Source organism: Lissotriton helveticus, chromosome 1_1 (assembly GCF_964261635.1).
Source record: "Lissotriton helveticus chromosome 1_1, aLisHel1.1, whole genome shotgun sequence".
Classification (NCBI taxonomy): domain Eukaryota; kingdom Metazoa; phylum Chordata; class Amphibia; order Caudata; family Salamandridae; genus Lissotriton; species Lissotriton helveticus.
This window is the reverse complement of record NC_136057.1, coordinates 1,089,342,977-1,089,360,160: the sequence shown is the minus strand read 5'-3', so window position 1 is coordinate 1,089,360,160 and position 17,184 is coordinate 1,089,342,977.

The following is a 17,184-nucleotide window of genomic DNA, read 5'->3' as shown; positions in this document are numbered from 1 at the left end:
ATATTGTTTTCTGGTATGCCATTACACCAATCTAAAGACCACCTACATTATGAATAATAGGTTATCCGCTTTACCTGCAAATGTACAGGCTGATCTCAGAGTGACCTATAGCAAATGTCTCTTTGGTCAGAAGGCGATGGTAGGTTCCAAGGAAGCACAGGTGGAGTTTCTTTAATCTTTTTCTCACCACCACTGAAGTAGCTGCACCAAAGATCAAATTTTGATCACAGATGCATTCCTGTATACCAGATGTATTTCCATATACAGAAACAGACGCCACCAGAGCAGGGAGTATGTACAGCAACCAACACCTCAGTTGTCACTCAACTAGTTTCTGAAAGGAAGGTAAGCCAAAATCCACACAGGCATTCAAACATAGCATGCATGCAGCATTGACATCTCCTGCCATAAGCCACAGCATATTATCACTGTTATATACTCTTTGTGGTCAATCAGTAAAACATTTGAAACTAGTTATGTTCTATCTTGAAATGGCATACATAGAATTACTTTTGTTTAGATAGCATAGTAGACCATGTAGTTTTTATCTGAGTAGCATTAGAATACAGTTTTTATCAACTTTTATTGCTTGCCTTATAGTGTTTTTCATTCATTTTATTCATGAACTTTCTCAGGAATACGTTTTATGACTTTCCACAGCATCATGCACTTTTACTAAATGCTTTTGCCTTTTCTTAAAGCCAAGTTTGCAATGCAAAGTCGCACATGTCTATAGAAATCACTGTAAAGGTGACTTGTATGATACATAAAAATGAAAATGTTAGGGGCGTGGTTTGGACGCTGGAGAAAATGGCGGCGTAGGTCTTTTCCTCCTCCCGTGGCGTCTGAAAAACCCGTTCTTTCAATCATCAGAACTGGTGCAATTCCGATGCTGGCACCAATTCCTGCAAGCGGAAAGTGAGGGGCATTGATTGCCCGACTTTGGTGTCGTTCCAGCGGCTCTAGGGGCGGATACATGACCAAGTGCACCGGTGCCCGGCCGGGTCCCGGTCCCGGGATCGACAACGAGGACCCCGGATCTCTTGCGGAGGCAATCGCGGTGGTACTGCGTATAATTGAGGAAACAACTGCGACCCATGCTGCCCCCTGAGACTTTCAACAGTGAATGCAGTGAGTAAGTCTGAAAGCGCTGCTAATTCACGTTCGCGCCACATTTGAACAATCGTTTGCGCGCATTATACAAAATGGCGGATGTGGATGAAGTTTGAAGTGGTTTTAGAGGAGCTTCTGAGTAACATCAAGCTTTGCTATGCATGGCTACTCACTGCGCAACCTTACATGAGTGGTTGCTGCCCAGGCCCCATCTTAACAGCGTGTGTGAGTGGACTTTTTGGCCCCTTGATCGGAGGAGCGTTATGGAAACAAAATAGCGGGCGCTCTCGATAGCTGTGTAGTGCACATCGCAACCCTTGGTCGGAGGTAATGTCGAATGGTCCTGCTGCTTAAAAATGTATGTGGGAGGCATATCAGGGAGCACTAGAAGACACTGCTGGCACAGTCGATGCCAGGAAACATATGACGACGACACACTGGGGGGCTCATTGAATGGATTGAAGTATCTTACAGGCGTCTGGCTGATTGCTTTGTATATGCTTAGCAGCTCATATGCACAACGGATGGGAAGAGTACAGATCTACCTGGGGACTCATGGCTCATAATGGCGCATGATGAGTTGATATTAGCAACTGACATGTGATGAGTGATGTTAGCAACTGGCACTGCATTGCAAAAGGAGCATCCACACAAATCACGCAAAAGGTGTTTCTTTCTGCACTCCTTCCTCGAGGAGACTTAAACCTGTCCACTTCCTGTAAAGGCGCCTTCATTTGCTCCAATGTGCAGACCCAAGCATCAGCTCAACTAATGGTACGTCGTAGATCTACCTGCCACACCTCTTGCCACCGTGGTCATTCTTGAGCCTTACCTGTCTTGCAGGCCACATGTTATGACACCGTATAAGTCCAGGTAAATCAAAGCAAGTCCCTAAAACCGACGATCACACCACTATACGCCTGTTACCCTTGTTGGTACCACGAGCCTGGACCAAGCGGAATTGCTGTTCTGCTGAGGAGTATGTAAAGTGACTGTAAAGTGACATTGAAGTGTTGGTATGTAAACGGTGTTATATCAAGCCACATTATTCTGCTTGTTACCTTGCCAGTTGGTCTCAATCTTTACTGCGGTGTGCGCTGGGTGGTCCCAATTCTTGTTCATTTGCAGATATTGTTTTCCATACACTGTTGGGTGTGTGATAGATAGTATAAATACCGAGATCCTCTACCAAGAACATCATGAGTGAGAAAGAAGCAAAAAACCTCAAGAGGCTCAAGGCTGATCCACCTGTTCCTGTATCACCGATCCAGGGAAGGAAGGACATCAATGATACAATGGACACGATACTGAGCAAACTGCCGGAGGTACATGATTTAGCGAGATCCACAAAAGAAGAAATCACAGCGATCAGGCAAGACATTAGAGACACCAATCTTAGACTAACCGAGACGGAGACAAGGATAAGTCGACTGGAAGACTCTGAGACAAAAACCTGCAAATCCCTCAAGAACTTATCTTTAGCTTCAGACTCCATGTCAAAGAGGTTGTCTGAGCTGGAAGACAGAAACCGAAGGGGGAACCTACGCATCTTTGGCATACCAGAAGGCTCAGAGGAAACCTTCGGCTCATGTATATCCTTCTTGGAGTCATGGTTCTCGCAAGCAACTAACCTAACCTTCCACCAACCGCTTGAATTCGATAGAGTGCACAGAGTTCCCGGCAGAGTCACTCCGACCCAAAAAGGCCCTAGGCCAATTGTTTGCAAGCCCTTACGTTATCAGCACGTCGAACAGATTTTATCTTTTATGCGTAAAAACAACCACATCTCATGGAAATCCAGCAAGATCTTCATATCGCAAGATTACAGCAAGGAAACAGTTGCTACAAGAAAGGGCTTTCTTGCTCTCCGTCCAATGCTCTGCTCGCTAGGCCACCAATTTGGGTTCGTGGGTCCGGCAAGGGTCCGCGTGATTATCCAAGGTACTCCGCAGGTCTTCATGGATCCTCAGAAGCTCAGACGATTCCTTGATGGCCCGGATGATAGGCATATGGACACGACGGCGTCTGGCGCTTCAGCAATTACCACATGAGCATCCTTTCATCTGCATTTGTTCTGCGCTCTGGTCAATGTTCTTCTAAATGTAAATGTAAATATGGGTGTACTTGTAAAGCGCACTGCGACTACATGGAGTATCCTGGCGCTGAAGACCGCTGGGGAACCCGTCCTGGTTTTCCCTGTGAGACGGTCCCTTTCTGGGTATCTCCAAGGTGAAACCAGGCATCCCCGGCGTCTGTGGGGGGCCGTTGTAGAGATGAGGCAAGCTTAATGCCCAGAGTTGCTGAGTGTGTTCCCTGGTTAGAGTAGGCACCGAGGCGAGAATTATCGAGTCCGTTTTGACCCTGGTCCACGACCCTGCCGCGTCGGGAATTGAACCCTGGTCCCGGGTCGTTCTCTGCTTACGGGTCTGCCGCCTCTAACCAGTGAGCCACACCATTCTAATAAGGCTCAATTCTGTTAGCTATGGCTGTCTTATAGATAGATGTTTATGTGGCGGTCCTACTACCACGTTTTGTTGTTAGCCTGAGGAAGTTGACTGCTATACCATTGTTCTCTGTATCCACGTGCTCACTGTTCCCTGTTCAAGCTTGTAATCTCACTATTCCAGGAAACTTCGGGGATGTTAAAATATGTTGAAAGTATATCCTCTGTCTTTGATAAACTTACCACCATGAGAAGTGGTGTACTAAGAAGCTGCATTTCCCCTCCTATGTCATACTCTCATCCCGGATAGGTTATTCTAAATTAGTGCTACAGTTCTAAATGCACATACTGTCTTGAATGTTGATCCAGTTACATATCCCGTTATGGTCTTGATCTTTGCCATGGGAGGGAAGCCGTTTTCCCTAGTCACCATGCCTACTGTATTTGCTCTGGGTGGGTAGGGAGGGAGGGGGTGGCGGGGTTTTCACATTGTTTTCTTTGTATGTTGTCATTACCTTTTGCTTTTTCAGGTCCGTCTGTTGTTACTCGCACTGCTAAAGCACTGTTACGTATTGCTCTGTGAACTGCATCTACCTCAGGTCCAATGGTTGCCCTGACTCTCACTTGTCCTTGGAAGGGTTCAAAGTCACAATCTATTGGGGCTCATGCTTCATGGTTGTCCTGTTATCCGACTGGAAGCATATTATTGTAAACGTCATTATGAGCAGACTCGTGAACCTGACCTGGTTTGATCTTTCAATGTATCCCTATGGCATACACCACAGTAAGCACACCACTTGGCACCACCAGGGTGGACAACCTAAAAATAATCTCACTCAATGTCAAGGGTCTTAATCAACCAATTATGCGACAGAAGTATCTCCGAAGACAAGGAGGAGATATTGTCCTGTTACAGGAAGCTAAGATTGATGCTAGACAATTCAACACTATTAGAAATACATTTTATGATGAGGTGGTAGGATCTGAAGCGATTGGCAAGAAAAATGGCGTCTTGACAGTGATAGCAAAAAAATCAAACGTCGAACTGGTATCTTTCACGGCTGACACTAATGGGAGGTGGGACACTAGTAAGTTGCTTAAAGATAACACAGAGTTTTATGTCACTAATGTTTATGCCCCTAACACCAGCGATTTGAGTTTCTGGAACGACCTTACTACACAGATTGAAACTATCCCTGACTCGGCTGTGCATATCCTGGCAGGAGATTTGAATCTACCTCTCGACCCGATTCTCAATAGGGACTCCAGGTGCACTTTCCGCTGCAATAAATCTCACAAAGCCTTTACTAACCTTTGTGCTCGCTTTAACTTAGTGGATTCATGGCGGTTGCAAAACCCTACGGGGAGAGAATACACATTCTACTCACCTCCTCATGATTTGTATACCCGCATTGATTATCTACTCATTACAAATAATGACATCCCTAGAATAGAAGAGATACAATAGAACCCAGGGTTCTATCTGACCATTCGTGTATCTCACTATCCATCTCCAATGTGAAACCGTCCACCCGTCTGTGTGGAGGCTAAATGATTAGGTACTGGAGAAAGAGCAACATCGGTTAGCCATAGAGTCTGCCATCCAAACATACCTAGAACACAATAAGAGAGGGGACACTTCTGACCTAACTCGCTGGGAAGCCTTGAAAAGTACTATCAGGGGAGTAATTATTAAAATTAGATCAGCTGTAAATAAGGAACACAATAGGGCCCTAGAAGACTTAGAAAAAGAGATATCAGCTCTAGAAAGCAAACACCTGTTAGATCGAAACGATGCTACACTGAATAAGTTGGCCAATAAGAAATATGAATACAATAAAATAATAAGCAAAAGAGCAGGGGTCTGGTTAAATAGGCGGAAGAGTTTCAAGCTCTGCGAGTCAAACAAGGCGGGTAAGAGCCTGGCTGCATACTTAAAATTTAAAGTGCAGAAAAACACGATAAACTGCATTAAAGATCAAATTGGAGTGACTCACTCAGACCCTGATAAGATTAAGGAAATATTTAAAGACTTTTACAATAACCTATATGCCAAGAACAAAGAGGTAGAAGAAGCTAAAATCCAAGAAAATCTAGAGGAATGCGACCTACCGTCCCTCTCCCCTGAAGAGCAATCAGACCCTATTAGCCCAATATCGGGCTTGGAAATAGAGAAAGCAATCAAATCATTCAAATGCGGGAAGGACCAGATGGGTTTAGTGCAAGATTCTATAAATGCTTCCCCTCTCTCTTATCGCAGCCACTCTTACATCTGTTCCAGGAACTCAATGACACGGGTGAACTAAGGGGCACACTGTCTGAAGCTATCATTGCTGCTTTGCCTAAGGAGGTGAAGGATCCAACACTCCCTAAAAACTATAGGGCTATCTCCCTTATCAATCTAGACTGTAAGCTCTTTGCTATGATCTTGGCCAATCGTCTTCAAAAGGTTCTACCCAAGCTTGTCCATCCCTCACAGGTAGGCTTCTTAAAAAATAGACTCTCCAGTGACAATACCAGAATATTAGCTCATGTGGTAGAAAAGGCGAAACTTGTTAACACCCCCACAGCTGAGATAACGCTTGATGCCGAGAAGGCTTTTGACAAAGTTGACTGGACGTACCTGGAGGCGGTGCTGAATAAATTTAACCTAGGGAAGAACTTTACAAAAAAGGTAATGTCCCTCTATTTCTGTCCTTCGGCTAGAGTTAGGGCAGGGGGTTAGTTCTCCTCATCCTTCCGATTACAACAAGGAACCAGACAAGGGTGCCCCCTCTCCCCCTCATTAATTTTACTCGCAATTGAACCATTCCTACATCACATAAGAGATAATGATAGCATTTCGGGAATCCATTTTAACGACTGCACGATAAAACTAATCGCCTATGCAGATGACGTTTTAGTTGTCTCAGAGAAGGCAGAGGAGGCTATACCTGCTCTCATGTCCACTATTGACAACTTCTTGCGCGTATCAGGGTACAAATTAAACAAGGACAAAACTGAAGTAAAACTACTGAATAATCTGGGCAATAAAGATGTGCTGGGTAACTCTGGCCTAACTTGGCGACCAAATTGCTTCAAGTACCTGGGGTTAGATTTTGAAAAGGATTTAATTTCAACATTACATATCAACGAAAATCTGATAATCAAAAAAATCTCCACACTGTTAGATGGGTGGTCACCTAAATACCTCTCATGGTGGGGCAGGGCCGAAACTCTGAAAATGATCATGACTCCTCCAGTGAATTACCTGGCAAGCATGTTGCCGATGACCTTATCTGGTGACTTTTTAAATAAGGTCGATAAGCTCTTTGGTACTTTCCTTTGGCAGGGGAAGAAACCCAGAATATCATTGACGAAGCTACAGCTATCTAAAGAAAAAGGCTTCAGGAATTACCAGACGGAATTCCTATGTAAACAAGGCGCGAACTGGCTGACTGCGACTTCGGCCTATACCTCGCTATGGCTTGATGTAGAGAAATCACTCATTGACAATGTACCCCTTCCTGCCCTACTCACTATGGATCTCTCCCACCTGCCTCACTCCAAATAAATTTTTCTAAATACTAGGTGTGCCCTTTTAAGGCTAGAAAAGTCACACAAATCCAACTTAAAAATCAAAAAATCTACCCTGGTGTCCTTGTGGCGGAATCCCTCCCTTAAAAATTAAGGAAAATTTCTCCACTGGGAATCCTGGTCTAGGAAAGGCATCAACCTTGTAAGAGATCTATATGAGGGGCCACATCCTTTGCTGCTCTCGTCGCTTCAGTCTCTACACAACTTAACGGGCGTGAATTTTTATGACTTCCTGAAACTGAAAGCCCTCCTCTCGGCGCGCTCCTTTAAGCCCTATACCCCTTGGCTCATGACTCAGATACCACGTATTATGGAAGCTGGTCATTTTGTCTCTAAAACATATAAACTCCTCCTCCCTTTACCTAGGAAATCGCATAAGCAAAATGAACATAAATGGGAAGCGGAGCCTAACTCTACAGGTCTTATGTTTGATTGGGACAAAATCTATAGCACGGTCTTCTCGAATAAAATCTCCCCAATCCTGTCCCAAACTAAGTACATGTTACTAAACAGAACGTACTGGACACCGGAAAGGCTTTTCAAATTCCACCTGAGAGACAACCCTACTTGTTGGAACTGTAATTCAACTATTGGGGATCTTGCACATATGCTTTTTAATTGTCCCTCATTGAAGCTATATTGGGGGAAAATCTTTGATTGTATAGAACACATTTTTAATGTCAAACCTGCGAGGGAATTCTCATACGTCATACTGGGTGTTCTTGACCCGAAACTAGTTAACGAATATGACCGTCAACTGCTTGACCTCTTGCTCACTCTGGACTGTAAAGTCATATTATGTAAATTGAAGACCGCCTCGTAAGTGTCCTTTAAAATTTGTCAAGAGTGGTTGTCCTTTTTAAGAGGAGCTGACAACCCTGCGTTTCACTCCTCCCCCTGGCGCATATCCATAAGAAACTTTGGAAATCCCTAGATGCATCATCGTTCTCATTTGATCCCCCGTGACCTTCTACTCCCTTAATGTAGTGTGTATGTTCACAGTGTGATTATGACACGTGCAATATTTTGTGACGGGGTGGAATATTATGCACTAGTTTGTAAGATTTGGTAACACTCGTCTCCTTATATTGCCATTCCCGCCTTGCGTCTCATGATGTTGAATCTAACTGGATTCCCAGGGGCTTGAATATGGACATCTTGAACGTAACAACCATTCCATATGTAACAACTGATTGATCTGTTTTTTACTAAGTCGGACCTATTTGTTTGTTTCTTTCTTTTATACCACATGTTTATCTGTTTTTATATTATGTGATTATGTATTACCCTGCCTTAGTTTATTTTCCTTTTAAGACAGCGCAGGTGAACTTATTTCATATACATGGTACTCTTATGTGTATTCCTTTGCATATATTCTTTTTCAATAAAAATGATTTGAATTTAAAAAAAATGCAAATGTTATTCTGAATACAATTGACATGTAGTGTTTTTCTTGGTTAAGTAATGTTACATCCTATCCGATATTTATGTACACTTAAGAGAAAATATAGTTAATAAAAAAAAAACTTTAAATACACTGTCAACATAGGGGCATATGTATGTAATTTACATTTTACGATTCTCAAATAGCAATTTTGAAGGAAATCCCTATTTGAGAATTGCAAAATGGAATGTATGTAATAAATCGCAATTTTTGTGCGAACCTCTAAAATTCCTTAAATGCGATTAGCAAATTTCGAATTGCAATTAAGAAATGAGTGTCCCATTCATTCCTATGGGCCAAGAGGTCTATAGGAATGAATGGGGATACCTTCTCAAATTGCGATTTTCTATGAGAAAATCGCAATTTGAGAATCGCAATTCCAAGGGTGCCAGGGTGTCCAAAGGACACCTGTTGCACCCCTGGAATGTGCATGTAAGTACATGTGGCGCACATACATGCCCTAAAGGCATGTCTGTGCGCCACATGGCATTTTGAATTTATTAAAAAAATTCATTTTAACAGGAAATCGCAAAATACCATCTACTTGGAGTAGGCGGTATTTTGTGATTCCTTAAGCCAAAATCGCAATTTGCAAGGCACCCCTACATAGCATTTAAGGAATCGCAAAATTGTGATTCCTTAAATGCTTGAGCAAAATAAGGAATCGCAATTTTTGCGATTCCTTATTTTGCTATGTGGCCCATACATACCAAAACACTGTTTGCGATTCGAAAACGGCAGAATTCTGCGAATTCCGGCATTTGCTAATCGCAAACGGCTACTTACTTACATATGCCCCTAAATGTACATGATATTGTTCAATGGCCTGGTGTGGGTAATACAAATTCTAAATAGCACACTAACAAATGTGAGCTGTACTCTTCATAAACAACTTGTATTGTGGCTCCTAACAAATCTAACCACCTCAACCAATGAGCCTAAACTCAAACTGCAGCGTGCGGCTGTCATTTCACTGTCCACAAAATGAATTTAAATAGATGTTTTGTTGATATTATCTCCTACTAAATGTAATTCAGCTGATTGAACTGGTGAATTGCATTACGTGTTTTGACATTTTCCCATTATAAATGTAACATGATGTCCTTGTTTTGTCCCTTGTCTGGCCATTACCGATGTTACATGCAAGGACAGTAAGTAAAGGTCTTTCTTGATTTTAATATGCCAGTCTAACAAAATGCTCCAAGCGTGCAGAGGGTAAAGCGGATGCGAAAATGGCAATTGTGGATTCCCAAGAGCCGTCATGTACAGAATAAAATAATTTCTGAATACCCTACTGGTAGTTTTCACTACAACTCTGTCATGTTCCAGCAGTAATCTTATAACGGGGCCCATTGATGGAGAGAAGAAACCAGGGCCGAGGGAGGCAAAGCCCCTCCCCCTGCAAATTTAAATATCTTGCTCGAAAGGGGGTGATCATGATTGGTCGCCCCAGGGCAACCGTGAACCTCCCTAATCCGGGGGAGGTGGCGAGGCAAGGGAGGGATAAATAAGGGGTTAACAGGCCCAGATAGGCACTTATCCCCCTCCTCGCAGTGTTAGGAGAAGGACTCCCACTCTCCCACACCAGAAGGAACAGGCATTGCAGCCGCAAGGGGAGAAGTGAGGCAGAAGGAACACAAGAAAAGTAGAAAAAGAAGAATTATTAAACGGTAGAATTAAGGCTCACACAGGTCCTTGGGTTGCCTCACAGCAGGGGCACTGAGGGAGCCAAGGGCGGGATACCGCCATGTAAAGAGTAGATGGCATGCTCCCGCAGGACACGTTCGGATGCCTTACGGCTGGGTTACAGAGGGAGCAAAAAATAGAAGGACGCAGCCTCATGATAGATAGAGTAGATGCTCAAGCAAGGTCCTTGGGATGCCACACGGCAGGGACCCCGGGGAACAGGGGGGCCCAAGAAAGGGCAGGGCTAACGGACGGTACTTGCAGCCCGGGCAGGTCCCAAATTGGTAGTAAGTTGAAGCCTTGACCCCTGAACAGAGGCCCAGGAAGGTGGCCCCTCCCGTACCTGTAAGTTGAGGAGGCTGGGTCCACGCTACAAAGAAAATAATTTCAAAGACAAGGAAGTACATTTGCATGAATATTAAGAGAACATTAGGATAACCATGATTGTGCAAATGTATAACACATGTTAGGTGGAATAAACTACGATCTTTTTTGGCACCAAAGCACATTGTCAGTGGTTTGATTTGAGGTGCCTGAAGGACACAGTGGTTGGAAGCAAGGGAGGGGGAGGGGCAACTCGCCTCCTGGAAGGGGTTGCACCTCTATCTCCACCTAAATTACAAAGGCTCCTGAATTAGGAACGTTCCAAAAACTCCTGAGTGAATGAGCTGGATACATTCCGAGGCCTATTTACAAAAAGTATTCTGTAGCACATTTAGCATAACAGCACCTACTGCAAAATGCTATTTTCAAACCTCCTCCACATCTCCTATCTATGCAGAGATCTTGATTGAGGAATTGTCTGCATATGTAAGCCTACATTTACTTAGTAAATGGGAAAGAGACAAGATGGAGTGACTGGCAAATGCAGAATGTGTACAACTAATGGGAGGGGCTTTGGGAGGATTGAGGAGGCAATTAGGGTGATCTGAGGAGGGGGTTGGGAAGAGACAGATATTCACCTATGAAAGAGTAATGCCATTGATATTCACAAATGGCACTTATAAAACTACTACAGCCAAAATGAAGTAACCTATTTCGACTTTTGACAATTGTGCATACATTTTGTTTAATGATAAAATAAATTCCATCTAATCAAAACATAAATATAATTTCATTATCATTTTTAATCAAATATTATAAAAATAAAAGTAACCTTTTATTTTCAATGAAAAAACGTATCTTAATAAAAATTTCTTCCATTAGGGGATCCAGAACCGGGGAGCTCTCGTGGCCCGATCTCAAATGCTACTTATATCAGACTCTTTCAAATCTCATCTGATGCATAATAAATGAAACACAAGCAGTGAGTGGACTTATGGGGCAGAGATTGTTGCTAAGAACGGAGACTGGGACCTGCCTTGGGGCAACGCATTACAAAGGGCACATATTGGCTCTGTCAAGGGCAGACATTGACTGAGTGCAGGTGAAATGCTAGACAGAGCTTGACAGCATTGCCAGCTGTAGCCTCGAGCCGCCATTGGGCGGATGAGCGGAACTCCAGGACCTGTAGCTGGTGGCATTGCTGCTCATTCCAGGCAGGACAATACTGAAAAAGTGCAATTTTGGCAAATACCTAGCAGATCAGGCTGTAGAGACATTCCATATATCCAAGCTACACACTGTCAGTAGGGGTGCACAAAACCAGTGTAATTTGCTGGAGCGTATGTTTGCAAAATTGCATAAAAATAAGCACAATTACACTAAAAAAATCGCAAACTCAAAAACTTACCTGAAAATGTCATTTGGATAAAAATTCAACTTGAAAATTACCAGTGGCTGAAATTAATTCAAGCATTCCATCCATCACTTTTTTATAAACTTCAGTGTGACACCCTGAGTGGTATGGGTAAGCCGAGAAGTGTGTCCTGTGCACTCTGTGCCACAAGAGCCAAGCTATACTTAGCTGATGAGCCCTAATAAAGGCAAAAACGATCCTTGGTTGCCTGAGGTTATGTTGTGGGAGGGCCTAGCCTGGAAGTTTGGGTTGAGGAAGGTCCAAGGCTGATTCCCATATTGCTGGTTTCTAACTCAAGTGGGACCGTCTGCAAGAAAAAGATGAACTGGGATGCAGCCCGAGTAATTACCAGTGGCTGAGATTAATTCAAGCATTCTTTACATCACTTGTTTTTTATACCTCAGCAAGACCCTAAATGATTTGTAAGGAATCACCTAAATATCACACAAAACCATGGCAACTACCATTAAAATGATCATCTGGAATGACCTACCCTTTCTTGATCGCCATGGGGCCGAAGTTGTATTCCTGCAGCAGAAACGTACAGAGCACATGAGGGAGGCAGAGGTATTTTGCATCACTTTCTACCTACTCCAAGGGTTGGCGAATCTAAAAAAACAAAATGTGAATTTTCTTACTACAGGAATAGCTGGCAGATATACAAGGTCAATGGGTGCTGGTTGTGGGACACTTAGAAAACAATGCCCTTAATGCTACTTAACATATACAAACCTAACAGACTTCCCAGACTTTTTGGATAAATTAATTGTCAAATGCAGTAGTTTTGCTGTTCTCTCCATGTTGTGGGGTGGGGTGTGGATTTTAATGTAGTGCTTTCCACATAACAGGTCAGATTAACCAAGGTTTATCAACTAACTCCACTGCAAGCATAGCATTACATAGGATAATAGGACTGTGCACGCTGGTGGATGTTTGGAAAGATATGCACCACACAAAAGTGCATTACAGTTTTTACTCCTCTGTTCATGACATACGCTCCTGAATAGACTCGTAAAGATCACAAGTGATAGGGCTGGTGAAGGATGCAAAGATAGTACCGAGAACCTTGACTGATCGCTTCCATGCGGAGATGATATTAGACATCCACAATTCCTTGAAACAGATCAGTCAAGGATGTTATGAGGGAATGAGTTCTGTCACCCAGTATTTCGGTCAGGAATCAAACCGATGGGCCTATGAGCATACTTTCTCAGTTTGTTTAATCTGTTATATACGAGCCCGTCTGTAAGTTTAACAGTGTGTGGTTCACAATCTGTCAGTTTGGCAGTTACCAGAGGAGCATGGCAACTTTGCCCATTATCACCCTTAATATTTGCCCTATCCATTGAAAAAACTGACCTGCAGGCTACAAGAATTCCATTTGGATCAATATATTCATGTTACGCCTGGATGCCTACTGGTATCCTTGTATGCATAATATATTGTCTGGTACATCCAAAAACCAGAGGAAGATTCACAACACATCATCACAGAGATATTGATTAGGGGGAATTCATGATTACCAATCAATTGGGATAAAAAAAATCTGAATTATTCCAGCTGATTGTATGTGTTACACCATGGACTAAGTATTTATGTTGCAAACAATATCAGAGAGATGACAAAAGAACATTTTGGAGTCACTTTAGAAAACGTTAAAACACTGGTAAAAAAATAGTAAAACTTCCGCTATCGATGTTGGGGAGGGTTTCATTAATTAAAAATGAATATAATTTCAAAATTCTTTTATTTGTATGTAAATGCTTGTAAATGCTCCATTGCACGTATAAAAAGAGTTTTTTAGGCAGCTACGATGGCTATTAACCAGATTAGTTTGGGGTAGTCCTAACTCAGCTGAGGGGACAAGGGGACTAGTAGAACTGTGTTCATATATTATTACCCCATTACTCAATCGCATTACGCCAAATAGTGCTTTGATGATTCAATGGCAATACACACAATTAAGGCGGATAAAAAGATCATACTCCCTCTTGACTATTGTAGGTAGGAAGCCCTGAAGAGAATTTAATGAAGTGGATGTGATAGCTCCTACACGATGGGTGTGGTGAGGCATTGCAGTTTTTATAGGAATAGATTTGCTCTGTCTTCCTTTTATATCTTTGATTGGCACACTCTCCTCTCTCCTCTTATTGAACAAACCTCAGTAAAACTATTGAAGTTACTGCATTTCATGGTAATGGGTGATCTGTTCCCAGATGGTCATTTGATAGTAAGCAAGCTTTCCGGGATGGAGTGGGCGTTGAAATGCCAATTTTAAGGTTTCACTGACTGTGACATGAAACTGGATCAGCGTTACATGACTTCTCCTACCCCACAACAGGGTTGGAGGTATTGACCAAAATTATTACTGGAGAATAAGGGCAAGATGATTTTGTACACAGATAAAGACTTGCATATGCTACTAAAGGATGTGAGAAGGTGAATTGTTGAGAAATCCCTTCCAAAGAGAAACCTCTAGCTACTTGTGCCATCTTCAAAGAATGCACCAGGTTTACAAATTGGGACCTTTGACCCACTCTTTAGCTCACTTTTTGGACCTACAGAAGGACTCTTAGAGGACTGCCTGCTGCTGGGGCCTGCTGTGTACTGCACTAGACTGCTTTGGTGCATCAGGAAGGACAACTTTGCTGCCTGGAACCTGCCTTGAGCCTTCAGAGGCAAGACCTGCTTTTTGAGCCCTGCATCTTCAACTAAACTCAGGACTACCAGAGTGACTCCAAATGCTAGTTTGCGGGCCTCCTGTTCAGTGCCAAAGGGATATAAAGGGCCCCATCTTGAACCCTCACCTGGAGCTAGCCTGAATGAGTCTGGAACCCCCTAGTACTGTTCGCTCACTCCTGCATCCTTGGTTGTGGGGCTAAAGGTGCCACCCAGAGAGCCTAAATCCAAATCTTAGGACGTAGAAATATTTTGCCTAAAAATTACTTTGAGAACCTGGGGAAGACCGGGAACAACCTACCTGTCAATCCACCCAAGGTGCATTCCTGGCCACCCTGTCTTTGCCGCTGCTCCTGCTTCCATCTTCTCTGCAGCAGCAAATCCTGTTCAGCGGTACTTCGCCAAAGAGGTATCTGACCTCCTCAAACAGTCTTCGGCTATAGCCTCCTGCCTCGCTCCACTGGACTTTTCTAACTTCTAAAAAATTATTCAGTCTGAGTGTAGAAATTTTAACCTCAACTTTTTCCAGCGGCTCCCCAACAATGATGTTCCTTCTTCGAGATGTCCATAGTTAGTGCTAAAGCGCCTAAGTCTTGTAGACGCTTCTTTTTAGTAAAAGCTTTAAAAATTCATAACTAGCTCTACTCATTGGATTTTTGTTGTTTTGATGTCAAATAATTTTGACTCTATTTTTCTAAATTGATATGGAATTGTTTAGGGTGTTATGTTTTCACTTTATTACTGTTTGTGTGCTGCATTAACAATTTACACAGTGCCTCTAAGTTAAGCCTGACTGTTTTTTGTAGCAAGATACCCAGGCATAAACACAGATTAATTTAGAGACTTTTGTGGCAATTGTTTGACCAGGACTACCACCCCAGTCAACCAAACAACTATTTTCTCACAATAATGTAAAGCAGTTATATGTTTCTGTGTAGAAAATGTGATTATGTTGAAGTGGGAAAAAAAGGATGTCATTTGAGCTGTATGTCACTGAACTTTACATAAACGTTCAATAAAAGTTGAAAAAGAAATGCCTATAGAAAAGATTTTATTACATATCAAATACAAATAAATATTTTACTGCAGGTGGGATGGTTTTAAATAAATCCTTTAATAAATAAGTATGTAATAATTCAATGTATTTTTTAGGAGAAAAGTGTTGTTATTGTTTAATTTGTTCAAGGATTAAAAAACGATACAATATTTTAGATTAATATTTAGTATTAAAATATTTTTACTAAAGTGTTGCTATACTTTACCATAAGGGCATCTCCACCCTAGTGATTGAAGACCTTTGCCTACGTGTGAAAAGGTATGAGTAGTTACTAGTAGTAATTTACACTCATATTTAGCTCCACCTTTGTGAAGATGGCCATAAGAATAAAGTTATGCATGATTTTGTCTACATGTGTAAATTTATATTTGTCAAAAGGGTCCCATGTTTGAGTGCACAAAATACAGCATGCTTATTTTTACTTCCTCCCCTTTTCCCATCACAGTCCTTAATTATTAAGGACATTACGAACAGACCATGAAAGCCTGATGAAGGTACAGACTACCACCTTCTTTTGCACGCATGATTTCTTAATCTATTCAGTACACAGAACATGGGGGTGCCATGTGCCAGGTTCACCTTAAATCTGCCCCACAGCTGTTACTGATAATGGGAATAGCAGTAACTCCACAGGGCAGCGTTGACAGAGAATACTGATAAAACCTTGTAGTTCTGCTGAAACAATAACACTTTCTGTGGGAATTGGGAATTCCAGATCCTTTTCCCCAGTAATCCCTGATTTTGCCCTGATGCTTCACCTGGGGATTTCAGCTCCTTTCAGCATCTGAAATTGCTGGGTTAATTACCACCGATGTTTCTGTTGATATCATAATTCAGAAAGGGCCAGTAATTGCTGTTATCACTCTGCATGCAGGACAGCCATCTCAAGCAAGATGCACAGCAACACGAGCTCAGTAGCACCACTGTTAGCATACTAACATTTCTACCAATGAAATCTCGCCATATTCCCACCCAATGCTGTGCCATGCAGTGGTACCCTGTATTGTTCTTAACTTAACACCATGGCAAGACAAATCGATATCACCTCTTCCATAAATGACAAACACATCTTCTGTGTTCTATAATAAGAGAGAAATGCAGGCATATCTGCCCACATTTAGGGAGCAAAGCACATACTACCAAGAGAAAAGATAGAGACATAGACCAGACAGAAATATATCCTGACTCGAATGAAAATCTCTAACCATTTTATGGGCAAATCTGAGATGAGGCCGTAGGGGTAATGGGAAGCCCAAGGTAGGCTTAGTGCATGATACAACAAAGTGTAGGATGCTGGCGTAGTATATGGTGCACACCTATTTAAGTGAAGCACCTTGCGTTAATCCAGACCATCCTTATGGTATTTTTAGCGGTGTTAGACAACCACAGAAAGCTGTGGTAGCTGTGGAGAGCAGCCTTCAGGCTTAGTCCAGAAGGAGTGTTAAGCA